Source organism: Chrysemys picta, chromosome 24, assembly GCF_011386835.1.
Source record: "Chrysemys picta bellii isolate R12L10 chromosome 24, ASM1138683v2, whole genome shotgun sequence".
Lineage (NCBI taxonomy): Eukaryota > Metazoa > Chordata > Testudines > Emydidae > Chrysemys > Chrysemys picta.
In genome coordinates, this window is record NC_088814.1 from 1002219 (window position 1) to 1010679 (window position 8461).

The following is an 8461-nucleotide window of genomic DNA, read 5'->3' on the forward strand; positions in this document are numbered from 1 at the left end:
CCAGCGCTGCTCCCAACCCCCAGCAGGACGCAGGTGTTGGTGAGGCTGGGACAGTTCAGAGCCTCCCCCCCCCGCTCTCCGCGGGGCAGCTCCGGGAGCGACCCTACAATAACAGCGCCACCGAGCCAGAACAAGCAGCCCGAGGAGGAGCCTGGCCAGCCGGACCCTCTGCGTCCCACTCCAGTCCTCACACCCACCTCCCTAGCCTGCTGTTCAGGCCTCGAGCCGGCTGTGGTGGCCACGCAATAGGTGCTGCCCCTTGTCCCCGGCCTTCTGTCCAAACCTGCACGAGGGCAGGGCCTGCCTTTGTTCTTTGTACAGCCCCTAGCACAGCAGGGCCTTGGTCCCAAGAGGGCTCCCGTGGCACTGCTCTGACAGAAGGAAAGCCCCAAATATTGGGATGGCAAAGCCCAAAGAGACGGATGCTCCTTGCAGAAAGACCGACACTGGGATGGGAGCACTTGGGCACAAAGACCTCTCGGGTCACTGTGGGCTAATGAGCCCTGTGGGCCAGTTGCCTTCTGCCCCCAGCTAAAGGACAGACCCACATCACAGGGTGACGTCAGACCAGGGCGCACAACTAATGACCAAGTCCTTTCCTCCCGGCTCCCACAGGTGCAGCATTAATGTCTGGGAGAGGCAGGAGACTGGCTGGCGTTCCGTTCTTGACTCTGCCACTGACCTTTGGCAAATCACTGCTTCTCGCTGGGCCTCAGTTTCCCTGTCTGTCCTATGGGGGTGATGTTGCTGACCTCCTTCGTAAAGTGTTTTGAGATCTGTGGATGACAAGTGCTGTTGTTATTCTCAAAGATGGCGCACTGGTCTGCCCTGCTCTGGCATGAGTTCCTTCCTGTATGCAGCACAGAGCCATTTGCTAGACTGGGGTCCTTCCTCGGCTGTCTATTCTGCAGTTCCTGCTGGAGGAGACGCTTGATCCACAAACCCAGACACCTCCACACCAAGGAAGCGCCTCCTAAAATGCTGATGCTGCATGGAAACAGGAGAATTAACCTGTGTGAGTCCCCACTGGTCCCCTCTTCCTCACTTGGCTGCACGTTATTCTGCTGAGGCTGTAACTCTCCAGTGCTCAGTGAGGGGAGTAGGGAGAGCCAGCCATGCGCTGTCACAGCGCACTGATCAGAACCAGGGCCGGATTTAGGTGCAGGCGACCGCATGGGGTGCTGGGCTTGGGGGGGCTGTTTTTGTTGTTAGTGACAAAAGGGAAAATAGAACGTTTGAAGTAAAATGTTCCAGGTATTCCGTGTGTGGATTCATTTTTCACTAACCTCCTAGAATGTTCTGGACTTCTGTAGAATCTCGTGGAACCTTCCAAACTTTCTGAGAACTACATTTTCCTCGAACCTCCAAGAACGTTGTCAGCCCAGCCCTCCCGGGTACTTAAGGGGCGTGGCGTCGCCAGTCAGTCAGTGAGATACAAGAATGAAGTGAAAGCCCAGCTGCGATATTGTGAACCTTGCTTTATTGTGTAACTGTGAAAGTGTACTTGTTTTAAGTCTTGAAGAGTATAAGTAGTGCCTAATAAAGGACATATTTAATGAGACACCAGAGATATCTATTGAATCCCTATCTATGCAGCAATATAAAAGAAATAGTTACTTCTTTTGCTATGCTAAACACGTACTGTTTGATGACTTTCTAAGGGCTTGTCTATACTTACGCGCTGGTTCGGCGGCTGGCAATCGAACTTCTGGGTTCGATTTATCGCGTCTTGTCTGGACGCGATAAATCGAACCCAGAAGTGCTCCCCGTCGACTCCGGTAATCCTGCTCGCCGCGAGGAGTACGCGGAGTCGACAGGGGAGCCTGCCTGCCGCGTCTGGACCGCGGTAAGTTCGAACTAAAGTACGTCGACTAACGTGAATAACGTAGCTGAAGTTGCGTACCTTAGTTTGAATTGGGGGATTAGTGTAGACCAGGCCCAACACTGCAGAACATGGACTTTTGCTCTCCCTAATACTGTCTGTTTTCCCCCGTAGGAAATAAACGATGCCCCGGAAGAAGCCTTCAGGAGCTCAGTATAGGAAGTGAAAAGCACAATTGCATCTAGTTTGCAGCAAGGGGCAAATTTGATGGGAAAATATATGAAACAGAACAACACAGACAGGGCTGTAGGCAGTAGCCATTGTCCCAATGCAGAAGAAATTGAGGAGCGAAGTGTAAATGACAGAACTCCTGTTAGTAAGGAATTAGCAGATTTACTTGAAGATAAGGAATGGAGATGTGAGGAAAGTGATGGAGAATTGTCCAGGTTTCCTGGCGGCGTGAAGGAGAGCGTGGCTCACATGACAAGCGGAGTAATAGAGAAAAATCTGGCTTACGTGAAAAGGAGAGAAAGGATAAGGAAGAATCAACCTCGCGTGATGACAGAAACAGCTCTGGCTGCCGTTCCCTCAACCTAGTTGTGTCAGACGCAGCGTCATCTTCTTTAGATTCAATCTCTTTCTCCGGACTACTGCAAAGGATATATGCCCTGTTTTCAGCATCAGCGATCAGGTGGAAGATCCTCACGGACAATGTTACAGATCTAACCCTGAAACCGCTAAGTGACACTCGCTGGGAGAGCTGCATAGGCAGCATAAGGCCAGTGAGGTACCAAGTGACTGAGGTTTATGACACCCTGGTGGAACCGGCGCAGTCGAGTAAAGCCAAGGCCAGAATCCGACATGAGGCACAAAGCCTGGCAAACCAGATCACTCACTTCAAATTTCTGGTCGCAATTGTGGTTTGGCCCATATCCTGTTCCAAGAAAATTTTGTAAGCAAGGCATTACAAACTCCGACATCGCGACCTTGATTAGAAGCTGCCTTGATTTCATTGTGGCCTACAGAGACAACAGATTTGAAGATGCCATCACTAGTGGCAAAGAAATGGTGGAAAACTGAGGATTTGAGCCTGTCTTCAAGGAAACTTGTATTCATCAGAAGAAGAGACAGTTTGGTTACGAGGGCAGAGATGAGGTGATGGGAAGCTTGGGAGAAAAATTCACGAGGGAGTTTTTTTGCTCGCTCCTTGACACTGCTTGAGTGTCCATTGAAGAAAGGTTCAGACAAATGAAGCACCATGAAAAGAAGGCGGGGCGGGGGGGGGAGGAAGGGTTGTATGACCTTAGTAAGCTGCCAGGGGACAGGAAAAGACTCTTGAACAATTCACTGGATCTTCACCGGACGCTGACACATGGGGAGTGTTCGGACATCAATGCTAAAGACCTCTATGTCGACTTGGACAATAGCCATCCCATTCTGCCACACGGGAAACACTTTCCACTCCAAGTTCTCCAATTCATGCATGATGCAGAGCTGGAGGACACTTTTCCTAATGTGTGGATAGCTTTGAGGATTCTGCTCACGCTGCCAGTGACAGTCACGAGTGGTGAGTGCAGCTTTTCAAAGCTCAGGCTCATTAAAACATATCTTTGATGGATGATGGCTAATGAGAGACTGACTGTCACGGAGTTTTGGGGAACTCAGGGCCCTGCACCCCCCGCTTCCTGCGATTCACCATGACTCTCAGCCAGCCAGTAAAGCAGAAGGTTTATTTGGATGACAGGAATACAGTCCAAGACAGGTCTTGCAGGCACAGACAACAGGGCCCCCCTCAGTTAGGTCCAGCTTGGGGTCCCAGGGCATGCCAGCCCACCCCCCTTGGGGGGTCAGAGCCATCTCTGCCTCCCAGCCATCTCTCCAGCCTCCTTCCAGCCTGCTTCCAGCACTCTGCCTTCAGCGCCCCCTCCCACAGCCTTTGTTCAGTTTCCCGGGCCCCGGAGTCATCTGACCTCCAACCCCCTCCTGGGTTCTCATGTTACAAGCTCAGGTATGTTCCCTTGGGCCGGCTCCCATCCCCCGATGCAGACCATCCTAGTCACACTCCCCTGTCAGCATTCACACACCCCAGCAAGAACAGTCCCAGTTCGTCACATCTCTCCCCCCTTCGAGACCGAACTGAGCAGGGTCACTTTAGCCAGTGACCCGGGGAAGTTCGAACCTACCCCCGTTCCCATGGATGCCCCCGCATCCCTCCAGTTCCTTGGTGAGAATTACACCAGGCCCCTCCAGTTTCACGCCCCCCCTTAGGTCGGGGGTGCTTGATGGCACTCGCAGTTCGCATGTGGGAAGGTTTATGCGGCCTGTGCCCTTTTCCCACCCCCATACCTCTGGGGTTCCAACTGGGCTGTGGTCTTCTCCCAGCGCTCCAGTCTGGAGGTCTGTGCTTTGGGCTCTCTTGGTTTAGAGCCGCCCTTTTAACCTTGGCCACCCTCTGGAAAGGATCCTTTATGCTGGGCAAAGGTCCTAAAGCTGTTTTCCCCTTGTCCCAGGCCTTCCTCCCCCTCTGACAGGGGTCACAGGATCCGCAGTACTGTCGGACAGTAACAAAGACCCCAGGCCAGTAAAAGCTCCGTAGCAGCCTCTGCTGGGTACGCCAGGTTCCCTGGTGCCCCGAGAGGGGAATGTCATGGGCCCGGCACAGCAGCTGGCGGCGATACTTCTGGGGTACCACCAGCTGCCTCCTGATCCCCCCTGACTCCATTTTCCCTGGGGGAGCCCATTCTCGGTACAGGAACCCCTTCTCCCACAGGAACCTTTTCCGGCCACCTCGTCCCATGGTCTGTACCGCATTGAGGTCGGCCAGGTCCCTTATCTTCCGCAAGGAGGGGTCTCTCTGTAACTCGGCCTGGAACTCAGCAGCTGGGACAGGGATGGCCACCTGCTCTTTCTCGCCCGCTGGGTCCGAAGCTGCAGCCTCCCTGAGCCGCGTCCCTGGGCGTTCCCTCCCCACCAGGTTAGGGTCCTGCGCCTCAGGCAAGGCACCCCCCCCAAGGCCAGGGCGCAGGGCCCCTCGCCGGCTCTGACTGCGGGTCACAACCAGTGCCTTTTGGGGGTTGCTTGGCCAGTTCTCCAGGTCCCCCCCCATCAATACCTCAGTGGGCAGATACGGGTGTACCCCCACATCCTTGGGGCCCTCCTTGGCCCCCCACTTCAGGTGTACCCTTGCCACGGGCACTTTGACTGGTGTTCCGCCCACCCCCGTCAGGGTCAGGTAGGAGTTGGGCACCACCTGATCTGGGGCCACCACCTCGGGCCGGGCCAGCGTCACCTCTGCGCCCGTATCCCAGTATCCATTGACCTTCCTCCCATCCACCTCCAGGGGAACAAGGTACTCTCTCCGGAGGGACAGCCCCGCGCCCACCGTATAAACCAAAAACCCTGAGTCTGGGGCATCCAGCCCCCTAGAGGAGCTGGCCTGGGGCCCTTCTCTCTCTTGAGCAGTTGATAAGCTGCCAGCCCCTCTTGCGTGAGAAGCCTGCCCCTCGTCCGTCTGGGCCTCTACCAAGTTAACCCTATGCGGGTTCGGTCTGCTCAGTCTGTCCTTGAGCTTGGGGCACTGGGCCCGAACGTGGCCTCTTCGGCCGCAGTAATAGCAGCTCATGTCCTGTGGGTCCCCTCGAGCCGGTCGGTTGTCCCTGACGCTGGGCATTCCCCGTGGGAGGGGATTCCCCATATTCCCTCTTTGGGAGGTCCCAGGGTGACTCTCTCTCTGCATCACGGCGGGCCTGTTCCTTTGGGGCTCCTCCCTGCCACCCCCTGACCGGCTCTTTACAAACTCATCAGCCAGCTGCCCGGCGTGTCGCGGGTTCTCTGGCTTTCTGTCCACCAACCACAGCCTCAGGTCGGATGGGCACCGCTCATACAGTTGCTCCAGTACCAGCAGTTTAATCAGGTCCTCCTTCGTCTGGGCCCCACCAGCCCACTTGCTGGCGTATCTTTCCATGCGGACGGCTAGTTGCAGATATGAGATCTCAGGGGTTTTATCTTGACTCCGGAACCTTCCCCGGTACATCTCAGGAGTCAGCCCAAACTCACGTAGCAGGGCCTTTTTGAATAGTTCGTAGTCCCCTTTCTCTGCCTCTCCCAGTTGGCGGTACAATGCCACGGATTTGGGGTCCAGTAAGGGGGTAAGGACCCGGAGTCTGTCCGCGGGATCCACCCGGTGCAGCTCGCAGGCCGTCTCAAAGGCCTCCAGGAAGTCATCCATGTCCTCCCCCTCCTTGTATGGGGCCATGATGCACTTATCAAAGCTCCGTGCAGTCCTGGGTCCCCCCTCACTCACCGCAACCGGGGGTTCGCTGCCCTTCAATCTCGCCAGTTCCAGGTCATGCTGACGCTGTCTCTCTTCATGCTGTCTCTGTCTCTCATTCTCCTCCCGTTCATGCTGTCTCTGTCTCTCTTCACGCTGATGCTGTCTCTCTTTCTCCTCCCGTTCATGCTGATGCTGTCTCTCTTTCTCCTCCCGTTCATGCTGTCTCTGTTGTTCACGATCCTCCAGCTCCCTCAGTTTTAGCTCTTTCTCCCATTCCAGCCAATTCCGCTCCCCGGATGCCGAACGTCGCCGGGAGGATCCTCTGCTGGCCGGCGAGCTTCGCCGGGGGGACCCCCTGCTGGCCGGGGGGGTCACAGCGCCTTCGGTATTTGCTGGGCTCCTCCCCACCCTTCCCCTAGGCATAGGAAGGAGGGGTCTCGGGAAGCCCTCAGCAGCGGGCTGACCACTCCCAGCTGGGACAGACACTGGTGCCTGCGCTGCATTTGCCAGGCTGCTTCCCTGAGACACAGGGATCAGTTCATTCGCGCGATCTTCCGCCTCCAGCTGGGCAATGAGCTGTTCTTTGGTGAGCCTCCCAATGCGCAGCCGCCTCTGCTTGCACAGCTCCACCAGGTCGCTCTTAAGCCGCTTGGCATACATCTTCCTGCTGGCCACTCACCGGCCTGTGTGCTCACAGCTCCCCACAGTTCCCAGGGGGACCCCTAGTGTGCCAGCCCTTCTCGAGGTCACCACCTCTCTGCCAGGGTCGAGCTGCAGACTCCTCCGCCCCTGGGACCACTCGCTGCGATCCCCCCAGGGGACCCTGTTACTGCAAAAGTCCTTCTCGCTGGTCACACACTCCCAGGGGTAATAACCGTCTCTCTCCCACTCTTCAGCGTGCCTGGTCCCCGTCAATCCCCCTTCGTTTTACTGCTCCCCAGTCACTTACTGCAGGAAGCGCCGTCCACGGGGTGCAGTAGATCCCGCCGCTGCCACCAGTTGTCACGGAGTTTTGGGGAACTCAGGGCCCTGCACCCCCCGCTTCCTGCGATTCACCATGACTCTCAGCCAGCCAGTAAAGCAGAAGGTTTATTTGGATGACAGGAATACAGTCCAAGACAGGTCTTGCAGGCACAGACAACAGGGCCCCCCTCAGTTAGGTCCAGCTTGGGGTCCCAGGGCATGCCAGCCCACCCCCCTTGGGGGGTCAGAGCCATCTCTGCCTCCCAGCCATCTCTCCAGCCTCCTTCCAGCCTGCTTCCAGCACTCTGCCTTCAGCGCCCCCTCCCACAGCCTTTGTTCAGTTTCCCGGGCCCCGGAGTCATCTGACCTCCAACCCCCTCCTGGGTTCTCATGTTACAAGCTCAGGTATGTTCCCTTGGGCCGGCTCCCATCCCCCGATGCAGACCATCCTAGTCACACTCCCCTGTCAGCATTCACACACCCCAGCAAGAACAGTCCCAGTTCGTCACACTGACATCGCGTGCTATTTCAGCGCTTGAAAGTGCCATTGGCCTGTCTTTGGATCTGACGCTGCTTCAGTTCGTGAGGGCAAAGGTGAGAAAAGCGACCTTGGGCACTAAAGGACCAGGTTTCAAAGTAGCAGCCGTGTTAGTCTGTATCCGCAAAAAGAACAGGACGAGGGTTAACATTCTAAGGCTGTCACCTACTGGAACACTACTTAATACTGGTTTGCCGGAAGCTGGGAATGGGCAACCGGGGATGGATCACTTGACGATTCCCTGTTCTGTTCATTCCCTCTGGGGCACCTGGCATTGGCCACTGTCGGAAGGCAGGATACTGGGCTAGATGGACCTTTGGTCTGACCCAGTCTGGCCGCTCTTATATTATTATGTCCACCCAATGTTGGTGCACAGTTCAATTTCTTGATGTTAGTACATTTCAGTTACTCTTCAAATTAAAAAGTTTCTATCAATTTAAAGGAAACAAATTATTTTTATTTGTTTACATATGGCATGAATAAATAGATTTACAGATCCTAGCGTGCACATTTATCGTCTTACGTGACAGGGATAAATCATGCATCTAACTCATGAAATGGGCTACAAATGCAATAAAAAATAAGGTATTCAAAAGTTTAACAAAGAGGCTCCTCGCCTAGGGCGCCATTTGGTCTAGGGCCGGCCCTGTTCAGACCAGATCCTTTATAGGGAGCTTAATTTATGCCTCTCCTTTCCTCTCCTTCTAGAGCTGGGAAAGTCAGACTGGGTCCCAGATCGCCCCTGGCCCTCCCAGGCTTGCTCCCTGCAGTCCATGCTCCATTCCGGTGTGAAATGACTCAGGCAGCGGGGTGACGCAGGTGTAATTGAGCTGTGGCAAAGTGCTTGTTCTAGTCATTTACTTAC

At 55.3% G+C, this 8461-nt stretch overlaps 1 long non-coding RNA gene across 1 annotated transcript; it reads left to right on the forward strand.

Annotated features, from left to right (window-relative positions):
• The first annotated feature begins 108 nt into the window (after nt 1-108).
• Nucleotides 109-2085, forward strand: LOC122172538 (uncharacterized). Its single transcript, XR_006172940.2, has 2 exons — nt 109-249; nt 616-2085. It is a non-coding gene; the product is annotated as an uncharacterized LOC122172538 (long non-coding RNA).
• The last annotated feature ends 6376 nt before the right edge of the window (nt 2086-8461 follow it).